Below are 25,591 nucleotides of genomic sequence, written 5' to 3' on the forward strand. Positions count from 1 at the left end.
TTTTCAATGATCCAGCAGATGTTGGCAATTTGATCTCTGGTTCCTCTGCCTTTTCTAAAACCAGCTTCAACATCTGAAAGTTCACGGTTTACGTATTACTGAAGCCTGGCTTGGGGTATTTTTAGCACCAACTCACACACACAAAATGGCACTGGGCCATTGTGTAGTGCCAACAAGTAAAGAAGAAGTCAAGGACACACACACACACAGACATGATGATATTTCACAGGGACCCAGAAGGGAACTGAAAGAGTCCTTAGTGGCCAGAGCTTGAACAATTTGAGCAAGCATATGAAAAACTGGATTTTACTGGATTATAACTCAAAGTATAAAATGCATAGCCAGAAGTCCATACTGATATAAAAATGAATGAGTGAATAAATGGGAAAAACTCTACAAATATCCTGTACAGAAGAATTCAAAATAATTTAAATGATTTCCTTTTTATAGAAAAACAAACAAGCGATTTTTGCAGTAGGTAGAACTTGACACACACTGGCTTTTCCTTGTGATCAAACTTAGCTCCATCAACGTTAAGTCTTATTGACAGTATATACCCTTGATACGAGGTGATGAAAATGACATTTTCCCTGCTGTGGTTTTCCTCCCCAGTCTAATCATGAGGAAACACAATCAGATAAAACTCAAACTGAAGGACAGTCTACAAAATACCTGACTTGTACTCTTGAAAACTGTCAAAGCTGTCAGAAAAACCATCACTATGGAGATGGGTCTAAGAAGACACAACAGCTAAAGGTGCTGTGGCTCCCTGGATGGAATACAGGGACAGAAAAAGGACAGGAGGTAAAAACTAGGAATTCTTATAAAGTATGGAGTTTAAGCTAATAATGCTGTCTCATTGTTGGTTCATTAGTTGTGACACATGTTCCGTGGTCATGTACATGTATTAATGTACTCTATAATGTGACACATACACAGAAATGTGTGATGTTGATTACTGGGGACACTGAGTGTAGGGGATACAGGGATCATACATGTGAAGAGATGATATGTGAATAACACGTATTAGTTACAGTTGAGATTTTGAGGAAGGAGTCAATGCATAAGACCCCTTTCCTTTTTTTAAAACTTTTTATTTTGTATTGAAGTATAGCCGATTAATAATATTGTGATAGTTTCAGGTGGACAGCAGAGTGACTCCACCATACATATACATGTATCCATTCTCCCCCAAACTCCACTCCCATCCAGGCTGCCACATGACATTGAGCAAAGGACTTTAGTTCAGAAGTAACCAAATAATAGGCGGGAATCGGACAAACAGGGCCCCAAATAGGAGCTTTGTTACTGGTGTCCCCAGGATTGGAAAATGTGGCCTGTGTGCAGTTGCAGCGGGCTTTTCTGCTACTTGGTCCCAGAATTCACTTAGCCTTCACGGTTACAGGCTTCACTGTGAGCTCTTGTGCCTGGTGGGCATCAGCCAGAGCCAATTGCCCACAGGTGGGCAGGTGAGACAGGAATGTCCAGAGGAGCTGAGCCACACACACCTGCTTCATTTGCCCAACGTGCGAGTTAAATGCATCCTACTCCTTCTTATGAGGAGAGGGAGAAGGAATGCAGGTGACCAAGAGCCTGCTCTAGGTCAAGTTCTTCCCGGTACACCAGTGGAGCCAGGGAAAGAGGAGGCTCTGTCTAACAGTTACCACTGACATCCAGGAAGGTGCAGCTGGCAACTTCCCTGGTGGTCCAGTGGCTAAGAATCTACCTTGCAATCCTGGGGACACGAGTTTGATCCCTTGTCAGAGAACTATGATCCCACATTGTATGGAGCAACTAAGCCCTCGTGCCACAGCTAAGACCAGAAGCAGCCACATAAATAAAATATTTTAAAAAGAAGATGCAGATGGATGAGACAAATCACATGCACAGGGTATCTCCTAGTGTCCTGCTGCTCCTACACTTTGCCATACATCACAGGTTTATGAACTAAGCAGTTAATTGTGAAAGAGTTTCATGGATCATTTGTGAAATTATTTTGAGTTCCTGTGATTGTTTTAATTCTTTTACCCTGATTTTGTAAAGTGATGTAATTAGACTTTTGGAAAGTCACTAAAACCATGCTGTGTTCTAGTTCTTCTGTCAGACCTTGTAGGGGAGTATGTAACATCCCCCAGGCCCAGCTGAGTGGAGATGACTGGTTACAGAAGGGAAGGCAAGAGATATAGAAGGTTCTGCACATTATTATGAAAAGCCAATATCCAGCAAAAGTTTTTCTCAGGGGCAAGTTTTGAGAAGATTCACTTTCAGTCTAAAAACTAGAGATTATTCTATAAAATTTTAAATGGTTTTTAACCAGAACATATAAGAAAATGATAAATGACAAATATATTTTATTAATCTTCACAAAGAATCTGAGTTTTGTCTTTAGTTCTGCTTTTAAAAATTGTGACAAGTTTAAACACTTGAAATTTGGATAGACTGGGCTTCCCTGGTGGCTCAGCAGTAAAGAATTTGCTGGTCAACACAGGAGATTTGATTCCTGGGTTGGGAAGATCCCATGGAGAGGGAAATGGCAACCCACCCCAGGATTCCTGTTTGGGAAATCCCATGGACAGAGGAGCCTGGCATAGCTACAGTCCATGGGGTTCATGGGTTGCAAAGGCTTGGACATGACTGGGTGCCTAAACAATGAACAACAATTCAGATAAACAATAAAAATTTAATGATAATTCTGCAAGAAGGGATTTAAAAGAAAATAACTTTGGACAATTCTACATAGATAAATAACAGGCAGGTAGGTTATTCCACCACTTGAAAATGTATATATATAGTAATTTAGAGGAAAAAGTGTTGAACCCGGAATCAATGTGCATAGCAATGTTTTTCTTCAGTATAATATTAAGTAATTTTAGATTTACAGGAGATCTACAAAGACAAAAAAAGCTGCAATAACTATTTTTCACTCAGCTTCTCCTATTGTGTTTTTCCCGATTTGCTGGGATATAATTGACATGTAACATTGTGTTAGTATAAAGTGTACAATGTGATGACTCAATACATGTACATATTGCAAAATATTTACCACAATAAGGCTAGTTAACACATTCTTCACTGCACATAATCACCATTTAATTGCTGTCAAGGTGAGAACATTAAAGCAGTACTCTCCCAGCAACTTTCAAGTATACAGAACAGTATCGTTGACTAGCATCACCATGCTCTGCATTAGATCCCTGGAAATCATTCACCTTGTAAGTGCAAGTTTGTGCCCTTGAACATACGTCTCACCTTGCCCTCCACCCTACAACCATTGGGAACCACCACTCTGCTCTTTGTTTCCATGATTCAATGTTTTCACATTCCACCTATGAGTGACATCATACATATTTGTGTTTGCCTGACTTATTTCACATTGCATAATACCCTCAAGGCCCATCCATGTTGTTGCAAATGGCAGAATTTCCTTCCTTTATATGGTTATACATATACATATGCATATATATATATACATACATATGTGTATATATAAATAATATAATATATGTATTGTATCTTATTCATCCTTTCATCTGTTGACAGACCATTTGGGTTGTTTTCATGTCTTGACTAATGTCTTGGCTACTGTGACTAATGCCACATGAACATCAAAGTACAGATATCTCATATATATATTTATCTCTTCAAATATCTATGCAGAAATGAAATTACTGCATCACAGACTAGTTCTATTCTTAATTTTTTTAAGGGAAAAATTATTATTGCTCTCCACAGTGGCTATACCAAACATATTCTCACCGACAGTGCACCAGGATTCCCTCTTCTCTACATCCTCACTGGCATTTGTTATCTCCTGCACTATGAGGCCTAGATGCTTGGGTTTTGAAGGTGTGTATTTACTTAACCATTAAATTCCCTGTGAGTGGTTACTTAAAAGATCCCATACTCCCATTTGGTCCTTTCAGGGATGTATGGGATCAGTGCTAACTTCCTGTTGGCTGCATCTAATCCTTTATCTCCCATTTGCTTGCTAAATGTTCACTTTTTATCTTTCATTAGGCATATATCACTTCCTGAGACAACTGTTCTTTTTTCTTGCTTTGGAGACTTTGCTTGGAGCTGCATCTTGATGATATTAAGCCCTTAATATCTGTTCTTAAATCTGTTCTTTAATGGTCAATTCAAAATCAAACCTTTCCATCTTGTTTAGATGATCATGGTGCCGTTTTACAGCTTGGAAACACTTTCATAAATACACAATGGGAATAAATGCCAAGGTGCCTGAGAGCACGGAGCTTAAATTTAAATTTCTTAGATTCTCCTGTTGTTAAATGGAGCTGGAAGCCCAGGGATTGATCTCTCATTCATTGGGTCATCTGCTTGTAGCTGGCACAGTTCCTAACCATCAAGTGTGGATGTTTGTTCCTGCATCGATGCCATTAACAATTTCATATTTGATATTTGTGTTATGTGTTCTGCCTCTGGCTTAACTGCCTGCTGGAAGCCCTAGCCCAAAGCTTTTGGTGTTCCAAGCTGAGAAGGCACAGGGAAACCCGATAAAGACAATTTTTTTTTCTGCTGCTCTCACCATCTTCAGCCCAGTAACAGTCAATATGTAGTGTAAATGTCAGACATTCTCCAATAAGAATCTCGGCTGTATTGATCCCATCCTAATCTCACAGGTTTCTGATTTCAATTCTCTGTGAAACTCAATAGCGAGTGACCTGGTGAACTGCTGAGCCAAGTTCCTCATGGGTGATCTCTTTCTCTACAACGCTTATTTACTTTCCTAGGCTGAGTCCTTCGTCACTCTGAGCATCTCTTTCCAGAGTGTGGAGTGAAGACGGTGTTGATGTCACTGAGCTGTCATATGGATGGCATTGATGGCGTGTGTATAGCAGCCAGCATGGCGCATGGTCAACGGGCTAGGTCCCTGAACGCAGGGCAGTCTTCACATGGTGGGAAGATCCACCTCCAGGCATGAGCTCCCCAATAAGGAGTTATATTCCTTGAGCCTTATCCTGTGTGCTCTTTTCCTGTATCATCCACAAGGGATGGGACATTCAGTCGCTCATCAAAGCTGCTCAATTCCTGTTTAAATCTCACCAGAACATAAACTTCAGGAGGGCAAGAACTGTATCCCTTGGGTTCACCTCTGTATCCTTGGAGCCAGCCCAGTGTCAGACACAGATTATTTAATTCCCTTCCCCCACCACCCTTGCTGCAGGAACCCCACCTTGAATTGGACCTAAAATTGCCCTGAAAAAGCAAACAGCTCCAGAGATTGGGTCTCCTGACTCTTGAAGCCTGTGTTAGGAGTGGGTCTAACTCCTGAGCTGGGGTAGATACCAGAGTAGAGGGAGGGGGAGAGCAAGCAGGGGCTCCCACATCCAGGAGGGCAACAGGGAAACCGACATATGTACATCATCCTCCAGGTGTTAGGCTCATGATAGATTCAAATTGCCTGGAAATTTATACAGTGACAGCAGCTGTTATTTGACTTCAAAGTGGCTCAAGGTACAGGTAAGCATCCCAAAGCTACTTTATCATTCTAGCAATAAAATTGTCCAAACCTGCTTTGCCACTCTCCAATCTCTGGATAATTGTTGCATTCAAAATTTACTCGATTGTTCAGTCTTTTTTTCCCTTTAAGTTGAGGATCCTTTTGACAATCAAACACAAGCTATAAATTCTCCTTCCAGAAATTTGATGACACACATGCATATACAATTGTTATTCAGATGCTAAGTCCCGCCCAACTGTTTGCATCCCCATGAAGTGCAGCATACCAGGCTTCCCTGTCCCTCACCACCTCTGAGTTTGCCCAAGTTCATGTCCACTGAATTGGTGATGCCATCCAATCATCTCATCCTCTGTTGCCCTCTTTTCTTCTTGCCTTAAATCTTTCCCCACATCAGGTCTTTTCCAATGAGTCAGCTGTTTGCATTAGGTGGCAAAAGTATTGGAGTTTCAGCTTTAGCATCTGTCCTTCCAGTGAATATTCGGGGTTGATTTCCTTTAGGATTGATTGGTTTGATCTACTTGCAGTTCAAGGGGCTCTCAAGAGTCTTCTCCAACACCACAGTTCAAAAGCATCAATTCTTTGGCACTCAGCTTTGTTTATAGTCCAACTCTCACATGCAAGAACCCCATGAACATACAAAATGTACATATGATTTGTAGTTGTTTTTTGTTTGTTTTTATTTTTCTCTTTTTTGCATTTAGAATACTGGTGCATTTAAAGAACTAACAGGTCTTCTAAAAGCAACTTTGGATCCCCATTTGCAAGGACCCCACTTCCAAGGACTAGTTTGGAAACCATGTTTAGAACAATTCATGCATTTAGTTAAGGATAAACATATATAATATGTCTATTGCAAGATGCTAGAACTACAGATCTATCTCTGAAAACGTATGTCATGTTCAGTTCATTTTATAAATAACGCAACTGTGAACACTCTCACATTTGTCTCTTAGGGAGCATATGTGTGCATCCCTGCTGGAGATACTGCTAGGAATGGAATTGCTGGTTCATGAATTACATATGTTTTTGACAGGTATTATAAGTATCCAAAGTGATCATGCCAGCTTACATGCACAGAAATAATGGAAAAGAATTCAGGTTACTTTTCATCCTCAGCACTGTTTGGTGTCATCAGTTTTGTTTCCGAGTCACCGATTGCCTGTACTTGAAGTGGTATCTCATTGTGGTTTTTATTTGCATTTCAATGATTCTTAATGAGGTTGAACACATTTTCATGTGAATTGGCACCTTGATGTCCTCCTTGAAGCAATGTCTACTCAAGTTCTTTACTCATTAAAAAAATTAGGTAGATTGTCTTTTTCTTATTGATTTTCTTTATATATTCTAAGATTTTTGATGTTACGTATGTAGAGCAAATTCTGTCTCCCATTCTCTGATCTACTTTTTCATGTTCTTAATGCTGCTGCCGCTGCTAAGTCACTTCAATTGTGTCTGACTCTGTGTGACCCCATAGACAGCAGCCCACCAGGCTCCTCTGTCCCTGGGATTCTCCAGGCAAGAATATTGGAGTGGGTTGCCATTTCCTTCTCCAATGCATGCATGCATGCTAAGTCACTTCAGTCGTGTCCGACTCTGGTTCTTAATGGAAATGCTTTTTTTTGTAAAAAAAAAAGTTTATAATTTTTAAAAGATTCTGATTTGTTAAGTGTCTCCATGACCTTGGGGTTTCTTTAAAATTTATTTACGAAATCTTGGCTAATACCAAGGTCATGAATATACCCTAAATTATGAAGTAGATACCTGTTTATTATCTGATTTATTGCTGCAGTAGAGGAGCCTAAGAATCCAGTATCAAGTGAGTGAGTGTTTGCAGCCATAAGTGATAAACGGCTCAATGTGATAATAATGTTTAGGAATTTAAAGACAGCATTAGAGTGCCCTTAACTTTCAGCTTCCTAGGATCATGGATGTTGACAGAAGTATTGAAATTCAAAGTCCAGGTTAGAAATCTATTGGGGATTTTCCCTTTGGAGGATAGAAAACTACAGAATTCAAAGCAGATTTTTCCACCAGTTTCCAGTGAATTCCCTACACTGTGAACATAAGGGTCATTTGTGAGCTTATCATCTATGTGTCATAAGAATCAGACAGAACTGAGCAACTGAACCAAACTGAACATCTATATATCTGATATCTTTCATGTTTTCATTGTTTCTGTGATGAGGATAAGGTTGCACAGATGGAAATTTTATAAAATATTTTTTATATCAGCTTCCATCTGGCATCTACATTTGTGTTCTGTCTGCCATTAGGTGGGAGGTAGAGACATGGCCTCTGACCCGAGAATTATTGTCATCGTCCCAGCAGATTTGTCCCTCATGTGACCGGCCTCAGTGATCAGATACTCCCCAGGAGGAAGGGGATCTGCTTGGTGTGTGTCTGCATTTGGTTTCTCTAAAGCTTTTGCATCTCTTCTTGCAAGTGTTAGCCATTGCCTGAATTTTAATGATGATTTACCTAAGTATGAGTTCTACTCTGTTTCTGCAGCTCCATGAATTTTAATCTGCTGGTGTCAGTTCCAGTCACTCCACTTTACATAAGCTATTTCACTAATGGCTGCACATGTTGGCACTGCCAGCAGAAAGCCCTGAACAGCCCATAGTCATCATGGACAGTAAGGGCCCCCAGGTCAGTTTGAAGAGAAGGAGTGTCTTTGAAACAAATGCCTGACTCATCTGCTCTACCTGGAGAGGGTGCGGCGATTCACCTCTGGCCTCACATGGTCACAGGGAATGGGCAGAATTGATTCACAGGTTGCTAGGTCACCAGGGAAAACAGATGTAGGAGGGGAGATTTAGCATGCGGGTAAGGCCACGGACATAGACATCTTATGGACATTTCAGAGAAGTCCTAGAGTTTCTTCAAACATCCTAAAAAGTCAAAGATGAATAGGCAGAGACCCAGGAGAGTCACAAAGTCCTGTAAACAGAGGAACTTGTCCTAGAAAGTGTTATTTGGATGTCATCATTATCCTGAACTTGTGAGGTATGACCAACTTGGAAGATATTTGTTTTCTGTATTAAAACACGATGCTGGGGACTTTGCTCATGGTCCAGTGGTTAAGACTTTGCCTTCCAATGCAGGAGGGGTAGGTTTGATCCCTGGCTGGGGAGCTAAGATTCCACAGGCTTAGCAGCCAAAAAACAAAAAACATAAGCAGTATTGTAGCAAATTCAATAAAGACTTTAAAAATAGTCCGCATAAAAAAAATCTAAAAACAACAACAATAAACCCACAATGCTGAGGCAACTAAGGGAACTGTTGAACTTTAGATGCAGGTGTAGGTGTAGGTATAGATATAGGTAGGCAGGCAGGTAGGTAGGTAGGTATGTAGATAACAATTAGCACAGCATAGATTACAGTCTGTGGCAACCTCTCTCTATATATGTCAGTCAGTCAGTCAGTCAGTTCAGTCAGTCATGTCCGACTCTTTGCGACCCCATGAATCGCAGCACGCCAGGCCTCCCTGTCCATCACCAACTCCCGGAGTTTACTCAAACCCATGTCCATCGAGTTGGTGATGCCATCCAACCATCTCATTCTCTGTCATCCCCTTCTCCTCCTGCCCCCAATCTGTCCCAGCATCAGGGTCTTTTCCAATGAGTCAACTCTTCGCATCAGGTGGCCAAAGTACTGGAGTTTCAGCTTCAGCATCAGTCCTTTCAATGAACATCCAGGACTGATCTCCTTTGGGATGGACTGGTTGGATCTCCTTGCAGTCCAAGGGGCTCTCAAGAGTCTTCTCCAACACCACAGTTCAAAAGCATAATTTTTTTGGCACTCAATTTTCTTCACAGTCCAACTCTCACATCCATACATGACCACTGGAAAAACCATAGCCTTGACCAGATGGACCTTTGTTGGCAAAGTAATATCTCTGCCTTTTTAATATGCTATCTAGGTTGGTCATAACTTTCCTTCCAAGGAGTAAGGATCTTTTAATTTCATGGCTGCAATCACCATCTGCAGTGATTTTGGAGCCCAAAATATTAAAGTCTGACACTGTTTCCACTCTTTCCCCATTTATTTCCCATGAAGTGATGGGACCAGATGCCATGATCTTAGTTTTCTGAATGTTAAGCTTAAAGCCAACCTTTTCACTCTCCTCTTTCACTTTATCAAGAGGCTTTTTAGTTCCTCTTCACTTTCTGCCATAAGGGTGGTGTCATCTGCATACCAGAGGTTATTGGTATTTCTCTCGGCAATCTTGATTCCAGCTTGTGCTTCTTTCAGCCCAGCGTTTCTCTCTATATGTACACATACATAAATACACATGCACATAAAACATCTACATGTGTAGATATACACATGCATATGTATGTGCATATATAATATGTGTGTGTGTGCAGTCATGTTCTGACTCTGTGACACCATGGACTGTAGCCCACCAGGCTCCTCTGTTCATGATATTTCCAGGGAAGAATACTGGAGTGGGTTGTCATGCCCTCTTCCAGGGGATCTTCTCAATCCAGGGCTTGAACCCACGTCTCTCATGTCTCCTGCATTGGCAGGGTTCTTTACTATTAGGGCCACCATTTGCAGCTATTTCTATTGCATCATCATGATGGTATTTAGCAAATGATTCATTCTATTAATGTATTCAATGAGTATTTCCAAATACTTGATGAAGGTAAGATGAAGATGGATCCATGCACCTAGGAGACGACCATCTAAGAAGAAATATAAACCTTAAGCATAAGTAATTTTTAAATTCCATAATACACGGGTTTGCCCCATTTTTCCTCAGTATGCTGTGACATAGAGCAGGGGCACCGTAGCTTGTCATTGATGCTGTGTTGACTCATGAATTGGTTTCTACAGTGAGATAGAAGCGGATGTAACTAGAGAATGTGGCTATTACTATGCTTCTTTTAAAAGAAAAGAAACTCAGGCTGAGTGTGCTTATTGGTTTATCACGTCAAATAGCCTTTATGTCAGGCCAACATATTGGACTCAGATCTTTAATTTCAAATTCCAAATACTACTTCACATTGCCATCAGAGAGCTTCAGGCAAAGTCACTTGCAAAAATAAAAATAAGAAATTATCTACTTGCTCCACAAAAGGGAAAATGAGTATGTAAATCATAATACTGTTTGATGGCAGAAATAATGTGTCCATTAAACATGGTGTTATAGAGAATGATCCGTCCAGACAGTTCTTTTGCCACCATACTGTGTGTATGGGGGGAGAGGAGGATGTGGGTTTAGGAGAGAAGGGAGGTGAGTGTGGAAGGAAACAGCGGTGCAGACAAGTACATGTTTTGCACAATTAAAACTCTATTCCAGTATAAATTGAACAAGCAAAGAAGAGAATCTTCCCAAATGCATTTTACCATTGCATTTCTCTTTTTCTTCTTTTTTATCTCCTCCTTACAGTTTTCTTCTACTCCACTTCATCTCCTTTTGCCTTCTTCTTTCTTTTTGTTCATTTGTTTTTTTTAAAATAAGTTTCCAAATTTTGTATAATATGAGAATATTGCATTTATAAAGAGGAAAAATATTCTCAGGAGAGAAATGACTTCCAAGTGAAATGATCCGAGTGTGGGAAGGCTGCATGTGACACTAAGGCATCTAAAAGATGAGTGAGGAGATTTAGAATAGGGGGATGTGTATGGAAAATAGACAATTCCTCAGAAGGATGTGTGGAGACCCCAGCCAGGGCAGCTTAGCTTGTTGAAGCAAAGGGTTTTGAGTCGAAAAGAACAGAATGAGCTTGGTAAGGTAGGTTGGGGCCCAGCAAAGAGTTTGGGAGGGGCTGATCATCAGGTTTCAGGACTGTGACTTGGCTTAATGCAATTGAAAAAGAACCTCATATTTTTAGCACAATCTTTAGGAGAAAACTGGCTAAGTCTGTTCTGTCTGAATGCACAGAAGGCAGAAACCTCTTCGTTTTCTCCAAACCAATAAAATCATGAGAAATAGTTATGTTCACAAGTAGATGTTAAATCTAGGCCACATAGTTGCCAAAAAACACAGGACATTTGGCAAGCTTGAGCTGCAGCTATTAAACATTAGGGCCTATTACTGAATATTTATCGTCTGCACCATTCCTGAAGTGGGTAATCTGAGCATCCTCCACATTTTATGGAGGTATTTCTGTCCCAGTCATGAACATGCTGGTGAGTTTCGGCAGCTTGGATGTCAGCACTATTTCTGCATCGACGTGTTTTCGTGGCCTAGTGGTAGATTTTGTACACATTTCAAATGAGTATAATATAGTACAGATGCTTTGAATCTACTTTGTTTCAACTTCACATAGTTTTACCTGAAATTTTTTCCCTCTTTTCAGGAATGTGCTACTTCTATTTTTATTAGTTAAGAAAACACTTAGCTCTAAATTGTAGCAATGCATTCCCACCATGGAGTCTGCTGAGCTACCCCTTGGCCCTGATGAGTCTCACTGTTTACCTTTGACTCTGTTTGGTGGTGTCTTAACCAGATGACCTTAATATAAAGGTGCACTACTTACTTATTTAAACCTATTCCTTTCTTGGGTTTTGATGAAAGAATTAATTCTTCAAATTTACTGATTTCTTGACCTTGGGCAAGTGACTTAAAACCTCATGCCTCTGTATCCTCATGTAAGAATAGAAGTTACAGTACTTTGCTTATGAAATTTTAAAAGTTAATTTATTTTATTAATTAATTTTTTTGGGGGGAGCTCTTTGTGTTGGGTCTTCCTTGCTGCCTGGGCTTGTCTTTAGTTGCGGTGAACGGGGGCCGCTGTTTGTGGCAATGCAAAGGCTTCTCACTGTGGTGGCTTCTCTTGTTTCGGAGCACAGGCTCTGGGGCACTCAGGCTTCAACAGTCGCAGTATGTGGGCTCAGCAGTTACAGCTCCTGGGTTCCAGGGCACAGGCTCAATAGTTGTGGCACATGGGCTTGCTTTGTTGCTCTGAGGCATATGGAATCTTCCCAGACCAAGGATCAAACCTGTGTAGCCTGTATTGGCAAATGGTTCCTTACCCCTGAGCCATCAGGGAAGCCCTACTCATGAGATTTATGGCAGCACTGCTTGAAGCAACAGACTGGTGCTGAGTATGGCCTTCTGGACCCGGGATGACGGCCCCACCCAAGGACAGTTTGGCATCCACTTTCATTCTGTCATCCCTCACTCTGAATTAAACTTCAAATCCAGTAGTATTAATAGATGGCAAAGTTAAATTTCATAGTGATTTTTGAACTTTCATTCTGCTAAGGTGGTTTAAATGTCAGTATAAAAATGATGTTTGTGAATCATTTGTAAATTTCTTTTGTGCCAATTGCTTTTTCCAAAGACAAGGAATGGCATGTTGGAGAGCATCCCCTAGCGTGTTTAAAGGCAGAAATGGACTGATAGAAAATCCATGGCATAGATAGATGTCTGCCCCATTCTATAACACTGAGAACCACCTAGATCTGGGTCCCCTTTAGGATCTAATGCCCAATGACCTGAGGTGGAGCTTATGGAATAATAACAGAAATAAAGTGCACAGTAAATGTAATGTACTTGAATCATCCCGGAACCATCGCCCCTGCCCTGCCTGCCCTTATTGTTGTTTAGTTGCTCAGTCATGTCCGACTCTTTGTGACCACATGAACTGCAGCACCCCAGGCTTACCTGTCCTTCACCATCTTCCAAGAGTTTGCTCAAACTCATATCCATTGAGTCGGTGATGCCATCCAAGCATCTCATCCCTTCTCCTCCTGCCTTCAATCTTGCCCAGCATCAGGGTCTTTTCTAATGAGCTCTTTGCATCATGTGGTCAAAATATTGGAGCTTCAAGTTCAGCATCAGTCCTTCTAGTTAATATTCAGGGTAGATTTCCTTTAGGATTGACTAGTTTGATCTCTTTGCAGTCCAAAGGATTCTCAAGAGTCTTCTCCAACACTACAGTTTAAAAGCATCAATTCTTCAGCCTTCTTTATGGTCCAACTCTCACATCCATACATACCCTGGTCCATGGAAAAATTGTCTTCCATGAAACTGGTCTCTGGTGCCAAAAAGGTTGGGGACCGCTGGTCTAGATGGTAAAACTGTCAAATGCCAGGATAACACCACCTGCCCTTTCAGACTTACGTAACTTTGATGCCAAGAACTATTCCACTTATTTGGCTCTGGCTCCAAAAGCTAATTAAACCTGAAAATTAGATATGAAGCAAACATATTTCAAGTTCTCTGCCAAATTTTCAGCAAAAACTGCCCAAATCTTGGTGCATATTCAAGAGCAATTAACTTGTTGCCACTTACTACTTGGCTTCTTATAGATTTTATATCTTCAAAGCAAGCAGTAATGTATTATATAACCTGGCAGGACTTATTGTATCAGAACGTAGGAACTCATGGGATACTTGTTGACAACACAATTTAGCATCAGTTTCTCAAGCGTTTTATATGCAGACACAGAAGTGAGTACAATATGTCCTGAGCCAGTTTCAAAATGTAGGGTTAATAGGGTATGATTGATGATGGGATTAATGTTCTCTCTCTAAGAGCCTGGAGCATCCTATGGCTTCAGTAGTGGAGGTTTTGGTGCTTCCATCATCCCAGAGTCCCTGTGAAGCTGGTAAGCAGTGACGGTCCAAGTGAGAGAGGGTATTGAAGGTGAGTTTCAGGGGCACAGATTCAGGCACTAACAGGGAGGTGTAAAGCGGCCTCTCAGCAGATTGAAAAATAGCAAAAAGTAGACCAAGCTTGGTTACACTCTCCCCAGGTCCATGTTCTTCCTTCTTGCCTCACATCATGACACCCACTTCCATCTCCCGCTATATATACACACACAAGGAGCAGCCTGTAAGGTGGAGTCTGTCACCACTTATAAGGGCTCATCAAGGAATATGGGGGCTTCAGAAGCTTGCATTCGCAGAGAAGAGGAGCTAACCAAGAGATCTAGAAGCTCTGATACTGCTTTTCTAGTGGGAGCTGGAAGTGGGGAGTAAGGGGACATAGGAGCTTTGGTTTCAGCTGAGCTGATGCTAACATCCCACTGGGTTATAGCTTCAGATTGGAGCAGAGCAACACAGTCTTTTGACACTGAACAGCCTTGATTCTGGGGCATCCATCCTTCTGCCAACCCTTGGGTCATCCAAGGTCAAGGTTGAGCTCCAAAGACTTGACAAAGAGCCAACACCTTAGTTGTTCCAATATATTTTAGCTGTGTACTCTTATCTAAGTAAAAAACTGGCCACTTCCTCAACACATGCTCATTGATTTTTATTTAAATAATAGAAATGTTCTACCCTACATCTAAAATAAAACATCATATAAACATCATAAAAAAGCACAAAGACTAAATATATTTGTTAAAAACTAAATTTTGAAATAGAATAAATGGAAGCTGTCGTGGTTTCCTCCTATGCTTCGAAGGACCACTTTGGAACATGTGGTGCAGACAAGTGTTCTAGGGTTCAGGGAGAGCATGGTCTCTATGGGGAGATGAGATTGCCTTTCAGAAGCTGAGGTTTAAACTGAGCATATCAACTGGGAAAGCACAACAGGGGTGAGGAGGTGGTTCAGTTTGGGAAGGAAACCTGGACTCACCCCCTCAAAACCGCATTTATGATAAGAAAACTGATCCTATTGACTCCAAATGATCAGAACTGGGATCTGAACATACTCCTCTCCTCCATAAAGATTGCTCTAAAGTCAAGGTGCATGTATAGATAGAAGGCAAAAGTGATACAAGGTGGGGACTTCCCTGGTGCTGCAATGGTTAAGAATCCATCTGCCAGTGCAGGAGACATGGGTTTGATCCCTGGTCTGGGAGGGTCCCACTTGTGGAACAACTAAGCTTGTGCCTAGAGCCTGGGCTCCACAACAAAGAGTAGCCCTCACTCTCTGCAACTAGAGAAAGTTGACGTGCAGCAACAAAGACCCATAGCAACAAAAAGTAAATAAATAAATAATTTTAAAAAGTATTAGAGGTGCACCCTCCTTATTTTTAGAATATAAACCAGTAGGATACACTCATATTTTCATGGTGGACTCTGAGATTGAAAAAGTCTTTTAGGAAGAATAGTTCTATCCCCTTTCTCTCATCACTATAGGCTGTAGGAGGTGACTGGAAACTCAGGAATTCACAAGAAAGAAATGATCAAACCCTGAATATAAGAAATCTTTCTGGAATCCAGATGAGGAATCTTGAGTTGGCTTGAGAATCAACAGAAAGATCAGTTCAAAAGGGGGACAAGGTACCATGAACACTATTTCTTTCTCAGCCAGAGAAGCAATGTGGATTTCTGAGAAAACATATGCTTCTGTGTGCGATGCCAAACAAGACTGCTCTGCTGGGGAGGCGCGTGACTCATGCGTCTCCAGAGAAAATGAACAGTAGGAGATTTATTGCAGGAATCAACTTGTGCGGTTCTGGAGGCTGGCAAGTCTCATCTGCCATCTGCAAGCTTCAGACCCCAAAGCCCAAAGGTATGGTTCAGTCTGAGCCCAAAGTCCAAGAACCCAGACAGCCAATGGTGTAAATCCCTTTGTGGGCAGGAGAAGATGAACTGTGATGCTCCCGCTTAAGCCCTTAGGCAGGAAAGAGGGTGACTCCTCCCTCCATCCTTCCTCCTTCTTCCCTCCATCCTTCCTCCCTCTGCCTTGTCCTGTTCAGCAGGCTGGAGGATGATCACCCGCATTCAGAAGGACCATCTGTGGATTCTATTGATGCAAATGCTAATTTCATTGCCAAGCTCACACCCACACCCAGAAACAGTGCTTCATCTGGGCTCCCTGGGGTTCAAGTTGACACGGAAAATCAGTCATCAGGGAAGTCATGAGGAATGTTAACAACTTTGAGACACAAGTCAGAAGGGCTTGAAGAGGGAAGGACAGATGGTGAAACTTTCCACTAGAGTATTAAGTGAAATGAGTCTCAATAGCCACCTCAGTGAAATTTTGAGGTAGAAGATTTTGTGAATAAGAGATGGTGACACATTTAATTTTATGGGTCCAGTGCTGTGATTTTCAGGTTTGCAAAATGCTAACGATTTGTCTCTTTATGCAGCTGGTATGATGATATTAATGAGCATCAAACTATATTTAAAGATCTTTGTATTTTCTCTCCTACTTTAAATACTTCAACATTAACAGGGTCCCGCAAATAACTATCAGGGGCTTCCCTGATACCTCAGTTGGTAAAGGATTCGCCTGCAATGCAGGAGACCCTGTTTCGATTCCAGGGTCAGGAAGATCTCTTGGAGAAGGGAAAGGCTACGCACTCCAGTATTCTGACCTGGAGAGTTTCATGGACTATACAGTCCATGGGGTTGCAAAGAGCTGGACACGACTGAGCGACTTTCACTTCATTTCACTTCCAAACAACTTGAAAGAATCCACCTGCAGTTCAGCTTACCCAGTATCCATCTGCTAAAACTGCCTCCATATAGCATTTGCTTTTAAATTAGCTGTCAAGACGGTTTTGTTAGAAATGAGCTCCTTTGTTTATAGAACTCCGGTAAGATAAATGAGGAGCGAGAGAGGGCCTTGCCGAAGGGATGGAGAAAGCACGGATTTTGTTCTGCTGGCCTTTGACACAGTTATTTCCCCAGCTATGTTGTCACCAATCCTCTGGAGGAAAAGAGAACAGAGGATATGTCAAGCTCTGTAACTTTTCTCAGATAAGTAGCCACCCATCCATCTCCCCATTGGAGAGGAGCTGCCAGCGAATACTAATGGCTGTGGGATCCGCCTCATTGATCTTCATCAGGCTGGTGCATTAGCCTTGGTGTCGCCTGTGAGCTGGGACCCGCCATTCTGCAACCTGCCACGTCCTCCTCCTCCCCCAGCAACTTTCCTTTTAACCTTGGAGTCATTCATCCCGGCAGTGTCCTTGACGCCGAGAGTCTAAGGTGGTAGGTGATGGGATGGGCTGGGAAGGTGCTCAGCCCAGGGCAGGAGCCTGGACACCACTGCTCAGTGGCAGAGCCAGGGAGGGCCATGCACTGCCAACCCCTCACTCCTGCCTGGTGTCTCAGCCTCACCTTTTCCTCAAGGGATGGGGTTTAGAAAGTATCAGCTCAGGGTGTCTCGTGTCATCCTTCTGCTAAGAAATTGTGGTTATAGCAGCTGCAGATGAATTTTACATCAAAATCTGAAATGACTCCCCTTTCCTTAGTTCTCATTAACAGATTCATTCTCTAGAAAATGAATGGATTATGGCTGCTGCGGGAAGGGTGGGGAGAAGGATAGTTAGGGAGTTTGGGATGGACATGTACACACTGCTGTATTTAAAATGGATAATCAACAAGGACCCACTGTACAGCACAGGGAATTCTTGCTCAATGTTATGTGGCAGCCTGGATGGGAGATGAGTTTGTGGGAAAATGGATACATGTATATGTATGGCTGAGTTCCTTTGATGTTCACCTGAAACTATCACAACACTGTTAATTGGCTATGCCCCAATATAAAATTAAAAGTTTAGAAAAAAGAACTGACTCAAATGTGTTCCTTTTTATAGCAGAGTAATATTCCATTGTGTATGTACTACAACTTCCTTATCCCTTCTTCTGTGGATGGACATCTAGTTTTCTTTCATATCCTAGCTATTGTAAATAGTGCTGCAATCAACACTGGGGTACCTGCGTCTCTGTCAATTCTGATTTCCTCAGGGTATATGCCTCGGAGTGGGATTGCTGGGTTGTGCAGTACTTTTATTTCTAGTTTTTTAAGGAATCTCCCTATTGTTCTCCATAGTAGTTGTATCAGTTTGCATTCCCACCAACAGCGTAAGAGGGTTCCATTTCCTCCACATCCTCTTCAGCATTTATTTTTTGTGGCTTCTCTGATGATGGTCATCCCTCAATCTTTCCTAGCATAAGGGTCTTCTCCAATGAGTCAGCTCTTCGAGTCAGGTGGCCAAAGGAATGGAGCTTCAGCTTCAGCATCAGCCTTTCTAATGAATTTTCAGGGTTGATTTCCTTTAGGATTGACAGGTTTAATCTCCCTGCTGTCCCAGGGACTCTCAAGAGTCTTTTCCAGTACCACAGTTCGAAAGCATCAATTCTTTGGCGTTCAGCCTTCTTTATGATCAAACTCACATGTGTACATGACTACTGGAAAAAAACATAGCTTTGACTAGACAGACCTTTGTCTCAGTCCCCTAGCTCCATAATTTGTGCTCAGAAGGACAAAGTAAAATGTGAAAACTAATTTATTGGTATGGGTCAGCTTCTCCAAAACACAAGGAGTCTCCTTCTTGCTGCATTAACAACTTGTTGGCATTCAGAAGAAACAGAGGTGCTAATGAGGCACTAATCACCACCCCCAACGCATACCCTTTTAAGCAACTAATTATGACTAACAGCTATGCATCCCTATCAGCTTTAAAACCTAATGAATTCAACCTTCTGAAGAAAAATGATTAATGAGCATGGTCTGTACAGAACTTACTAAGAAAAGGTCAGGGAGGCTATTGAGAGTAAAATGTTGAAAATGTTGCAGGTTGCAGAATGGCTTTATTCCAATCTGTTATTTGAAATATATATATAAAAAAGAGATGTCTTCATTGCTCGTTTTTATAAGCCATCTGGAGTTTCAGCCAGCACTCAAGTCCCAGGGCCAAGAAAAATTGAAAACGTAAGCCTCTCTCTCCTTGAAATAGCCAAGATGTGCTTTCTCTCTATAGGACTAGTACCTCATTTGCAAGTTTTAAGAGAGCTTTGCAAGCTTGAGGGATTTGGGGCTCCAAGGCAGGAGTGAACTGTCCTCGTGTTTGTCGCTGTTGGTTCGTCATCTGGATTTTGTGCTGCTTAATGTCCTTTTCAATGACTGAGTGCATAACTGCCCTGTGGCTACATATTAACTATTTTGGGACTTTGCAATTTCTCCTGGTTTCCACTGCATGCTCATCATTAAGTTTGTACAGTGTTCTTGAATGATAACATAGAAGCTGAACACAAACATTAATAGGAAGCTATCTTTTAGAAAAGAATTGAATGAACGAGGTTTTTATTTTAAGCTTTGGATTGTGTAAGAGCTTTCCCATCAACTTGGTCTTGAAAACGAATTTATGCCGGTCACCTGCATGCCTGCCCAGGGCTCACAGTTTCACTGCTGGTACCTTCCTCTACTCTGGAGCTGCCCAAATTCCACTCAGTCTGACCTCCAGCTTTCATTGTGCGCCTTCATCCACCAAGTTGTCATTGTTTAGCCTCTCAGTTGTGTCCGACTCTTTGCAACCTCATGGACTGTAGTCCGCCTGGTTCCTCTGTCCATAGGATTCTCCAGGCAAGAATATTGGAGTTGGTTGCCATGCCCTCCCTCAGGGAATCTTCCCAACCCAGGTAATGAACCTGTATTTCCTGCATTGGCAGGTGGATTCTTTACAGCTGAGCCTCCAGGGCAGCCTTCATCCGCCAAGCATGATGTACCAAAGGAGAGCTGCGTGAGTTCTTTCACAAGCCTGCTCCTCCTTGTGGAGGGACCTTGTGTCCCTCTGGGGTGTCCACCACTCTCCCAGGCTGGCACCTGTCAGCGCTGACACGGTAGATCTGTCTGCCTGGGAAAACAAGTCTCTGCCTCTGAGTTCTAACCTCTGAGTTCTATCCTTTGAAAGACAGCAAAGCCAGGTTTCTTGTGCCCCAATGGTATAAAATCTTCCAACTTTCTCAGTTTCAACTTACATCCTTCTCTCTTACAAGGTTCTAAAGATATAATCCTGGCCCTAGACTGGGAAGGATGGAATGGTAGCTGATAGGAACCATCACCTCCTTCTGATGCTGACGCTACTGCTGTTCATGCCTGGTCTCCCTGAGTTACAACAGTGTGATGGTTGCCTTTGCCTGGAGCTCAACAGATGTGCTCAACTCTCAGACCAGTTTTTTGACAACCAAGCCAATAAGCTTTCATTAAAACATTCCCTTCATAACCTTGAGTTTATTACTCAGTCTTCCCAGATCTGGGAGTGGGGGGTACCATGTTTAGAAGAAAGTGCTTTGCTTCTCCAAAATTTAGGAGCTCTGTTATATTAATAAGTATGCCCTACTGCTATTTTACTCATTTTCCACTTTAACCTGGAGGATTTTGGTGATAATTTAGTTGTGAGTGTTTGCTACTTTGTTTTCACTCAATCATGTGATGGCCAGCTTTTATATAAATGTGGTCTTTAGAGCAGTTAAATATAAAACATGTGGATCTGTTTTAGTGTGTGTGTATCTATATACCCATATGTAAATGCAACACAGCATGTTTACCAAAGTGTAATAACCTTACCTTTCACCCCGAGGTTTAACATTTAAGTAAGAGCAGATTGCTAAATTCTTAAGAGTGGATACTGTGCTTAACCCTCTACTTCTTCCTAGGGCACCAGCTCTATGTTAGCATTAGAGGTCATTGTATAAAAGATGTCAAGTGAATCCTTTGACTATTTATCAAGTTACTGACTCCAGAAAGAATTTTGTTGTTGCTTATACAACAGGGTGTAAGAGCTTGGATTAGAGGCCAGCCTCATAGGTCTGAATCTGGGTTCTGTCCCGTGTTAACTCAGTAACTTGGAGCAAGCTACAGTGCTTGGTTTTGCCTTTATTTTATTGCTCATAGAACTGGGATAATAATAGTACAAAGGACTTCCTCAGTAGTCTGGTAGTTAAAAGTCTGCTTTCCAAAGGAGGGGACATGGGTTTGATCCCTGGTCGAGGAACTAAGATCCCACAAATACAGAACCACAAATAGCACTAGAAAATGTGAAGATCTCTATGCAAGAACAGCTGACCATACCTTGCACCATACACAAAGATTAATTCAAGACAGAACATAGACCTAAATGCAAAAGAAAAAGTATAATAGTACACATATTATAAAGTTGCAAAGGTTAAATGAGCTACTGTTAACACTTTCATAGCATTTAGTACATTGCCTGTACAGGATAGGGCTTTCCCAGTGGCACTAAGGGTAAAGAAGGCACCTTCCAGTGCAAGAGACCCGAGACTCGAGTTCGATCCCTGGGTCAGGAAGATGCCCTGGAAGAGGCCACGGTAACCCACTCCAGTATTTTTGCCTGGGAAATCCCATGGACAGAGGAGCCTGGTGGGCTACCATCCATGAGGTCGCAAAGAGTGAGACATAACTGAAGTAACTTAGCACAGACGCACACACTGTACAGAATAAGAGCATGAACTATTAGCTCCTGGCTTGTTACTTCTCACATCATTAAACTGCTGGCTTTAAGATGACAGTTATTTGTGTGTTGATTTTTGGAAATTTAAAACTGAGTACCCCACAAAAAAAAAAGAAAGAAAATTAAAACGAGACACTGAACAGAGAATGGAGAAGCAAAGAGAGAATTGAAAACCAGGACCAGGATCATAAATTGACTATTACAGTTAGGACCTACAACATTAGTTGAATTAAGGGTTTTTCCAAGAGAGTCTTGATTTCAAATATTCTGTACAGTCATTCCTATAACAAATTTTATTTGAAACAATGCTCCCTGTAGTCATATCCATAGAAAATTTTAAACCCAAACGATAGCTCTGATCAGGCCCAGGAAATTCCACTTGAACAAACTGGAAGGAGGATCCTAAACCAGGTCCATGAAGCTTGAAGGAGTTTAAAGGCCCCAAATCAACAGGGCAGTACAGATAGGTTGAGGTCAACCCTGCAAAGTCCGTCTTTCTCCTTCTCAAGTCCATGGGGACACCAGTCATTAGCTGGGGAAGAGACTGTCATCCACAAGTCAGGCTCACATTACTAGTCAAAAGCTGGGCATTCTTGAGCTAAACAGACCCTGATGGGCAGACTCTGCATCTTAAGTTTCTGTTACCTATTGGAAATTATCTCACTATCTCTCAGTCAATCTTAATATTAACAAGTGTCCTGAAGAAAACAGTTCAACATTTTAAAAATAAAAGCATGAGTCTTTCTCTAACTTATACTTTGTCAGGCAGGGAATGGCTGTTTTCTTCTTCGTATAATATGTTCTCTGCATCAAAGCCTCGAAAACATCCTGAAAGTCTGAAAGTCTGAACCATCCCTATACAAGAAGCCTAAAAGAACTTCTTTTAAGGCAAAATCAGTGGCATGCAGTCTAATGCATATTTTGTATCTTGGTTTAATCCATCTACTGGTGCAAACCTTTAATCCCCAATCTCCTCTCTCATTTAGGGAGTGATGGGAGAAAGTGGTCAAAGTTGGGATTATATGGCTTAATACTAAAAGCAGTTGATGCTTACACTCTCAAAGCATTGCATAGTCGAGGAATCGGGTTGCTTAGGCAGTCAGTAAGTGATGAGTCTTGGCGAGGCAGGTCGCCTACTACTGGGTGGTGAAGTAGGAGGTTGGCTCTGATTTTTCTTGGAGGTTCCACTTGCAGCTGTTTTTAAAAGCTTTCTCTTCTGAATAGTCACATATGTAGAAAACAAACTTATGGCTACCAGGAGGGAAAGAGGGGAGAGATAAATTGGAAGACTGGGATCAACATATACACACTACTAGATATAAAATGGAAGATAGATAACCAATAAGGACTTACTATATAGCACAAGAACAGTGCTCAGTAATGATGTATACAGGAAAAGAATCTAATAAAGAGGAGACATATGAGTACATATAGCTGACTCACTGTGTTGTACACCTGAAACTAACACAACATTGTAAATCAACTAGACTCCAATAAATTTTTCTTGTAAAAGGGTTTCCCTCCTGAGAATTAAGTGTGAATGTTTGTAATATTTCAGTGTCTGACATTTCATCTTTCTAGATAAAAGCGAATTGTTAGCAGAGGCTCACAGGCATGCTCTGTATCAAAAGGTGGATGGATGCACCTGTAGAGACTCAACTCAACACCTTCTCATTTCCCAACGCTAAGGAGAGCTAATTTCCCGCCTCTAACTAGAAGTGCTTTTGGCTCTTCTGTTGGAATAATTCATCATGGAACATCTGGCCAACTCATAAAGCTTTGCAGCTTCAAATAAAAAGCCTAAGTTGTTCTGGGTGTATTAGCATTCCTTTTGATTATTAATATGAAGAATGAGTTTAGTATTGTTGGACACCAACTCGAAGGAAATGTGACAAGTGAAACTTGTTCTCGGTTCATCTAGTGTTGCATAAGTGTGGAATTCTCTTCTCCTGAGAGCTCTGTCTCCCCTTTTGGTGACCTTGGCAACGTAAACATTTTGATTTTGATTACACCATCTGGGTGAAATTACCTAGTTCTGCACTGAGCTTTTTGAGGGTTTCCTTTAAAGCCTTTCTCATTTGGATGTTTGTTCCTGTATATTTTTATTGTTATTATTATTGTGCAACCATAAAACTGACTTTGTGGTTGAATTCAGTTCAGTAGAAACACGGTAGATACTAAATGCACCAATTTTGATATAATTTGATAAGCAAATCAATCTTCCATGAAAAAATGAGCTCTGTGGTTTGGAGATGGGTGTATATCAGAAAATAACCCACAGAGCTTATAAAAATATGCCTGGTGTGGAATTTTCAAATGTTAAAAATTTGATTTTGTACATTACATATTTGCCCAAAACCCTCCAAACATCAGGCTTGTTTAAAGGAATGTAAAATCAGAGCACTAACATTGGAACATAATTTAAGAAACCAATTAAAGTAATGAAGAAAACAAAGCATTTCAATTTTAGTTACTAAATAGCAGCTATATGCAAGCAAAACACTTTAGGTCTTAAGCTCTCTTTCAGTCAAGTAAGGAAATGTGTCCAATTAAGTAACTAAGAATGAGAAAAGAGGAAACATTGTTTCCCTTTGAGAGAGACAGACAAACATCTCTTACTCAAGTGATTCTTCTATAGAGCCACTGAGAGTTTAAATCTTGCCAAACACATACACTTGCATGAATATACATATTTAATACATTGATTTATCTCTCAAACAGCTATTCCCTCAATTGCAAATAGCAATTGAGAACCCAAGGTGTATGAGAAGAAGGTAATTAACACAAGGAGGCAGAGTTTCTAGGTATGGTCTTGAGAGTAAATGTATATGATATTTTGTTTCTGATCTCCTCTGTGAATTAAGTGATATGGGTTGTCAACTACAATATCATCATCTAATTATGGCACACATTGCATCATTGTTATAATAAATATATAAATATAATGGCAATTGCAGCTGTAATCTTTCATGAATGTGGTTCTGAATTTGTAGACAGTGCCTACAATAATTCATGGTAAAGTATCTTGTTCACATTGTCTCCATCTTTGGAGACAATCACTAAGGAACCTGGGCTATGGTTTTAATCTGTTTAATTGCTCCTGCGTACTAAGTCGCTTCAGCCATGTCTGACTCTTTGCAACCTTATGCACCATAGCCTGCGAAGTCCCTCTGTCCATGGGATTTGCTAGGCGAGAATACTGGAGCCGATTGCCGTGCCCTCATGCAGGGCCTTCCCAACCCAGGGATCAAATCCGCATCTCCTATGCCTCCAACCTCTTGTGGATTTAGAGTAATAGCCCTAGTCTTTTGTAGAAGAATTGCCACCAAATCAGGATTCCTGCCCCTCTGGGTCCTTTCTCATCTGCTGAATGAAACAGGAAGCTGACCTGTGTGATGAGTTTGGCCAGTAGGGAGCATGGTCAAGGGGTCAGAGCCAGGGGGCAGGGTTTGAGAGTTTAGAGAAGTTATTCCTTTGGACCCTTCCCTCCAGTTGGGTAATGTGACCCTCTGCTGTGGCCATGATGCCTACCACGCAGCCCTCCCCACTTACTGGCTGCCTGGCCACCCTTCCTACCTGCTCCCCAACTTCATCCTTTGGAGCCCTGGGCAGTGGCTCTCTGATACTGCCAGTTCCAGGTGGTACATGGCCATTTCTGTAAACAATCCTTGTTAAATTCTCCTCAACTTATCTAATTTGAGTTAGCTCTCTGTGACTTACCTAGATTCCATCAGGATCTAGGCAATCACAAATCCCTAATTCAAATTGGGTAATTTATATACTGGGACTTCCCTGGTGGCTCAGATGGTGAAGACTCTGCCTGCAATGTAGGGGACCTGGGTTTGATCCCTAGATTGGGAAGATCTCCTGGTGAAGGAAATAGCAACCCACTCCAATATTCTTGACTGGGAAATCCCATGGACGGAGGAGCCTGGCTGGGCTACAGTCCACCGGGTTGCAAAGAGCAACATGGCTGGGCAACTAACACTTTCAC

Source organism: Cervus canadensis, chromosome 5 (genome assembly GCF_019320065.1).
Source record: "Cervus canadensis isolate Bull #8, Minnesota chromosome 5, ASM1932006v1, whole genome shotgun sequence".
In the NCBI taxonomy this organism is placed as follows: domain Eukaryota; kingdom Metazoa; phylum Chordata; class Mammalia; order Artiodactyla; family Cervidae; genus Cervus; species Cervus canadensis.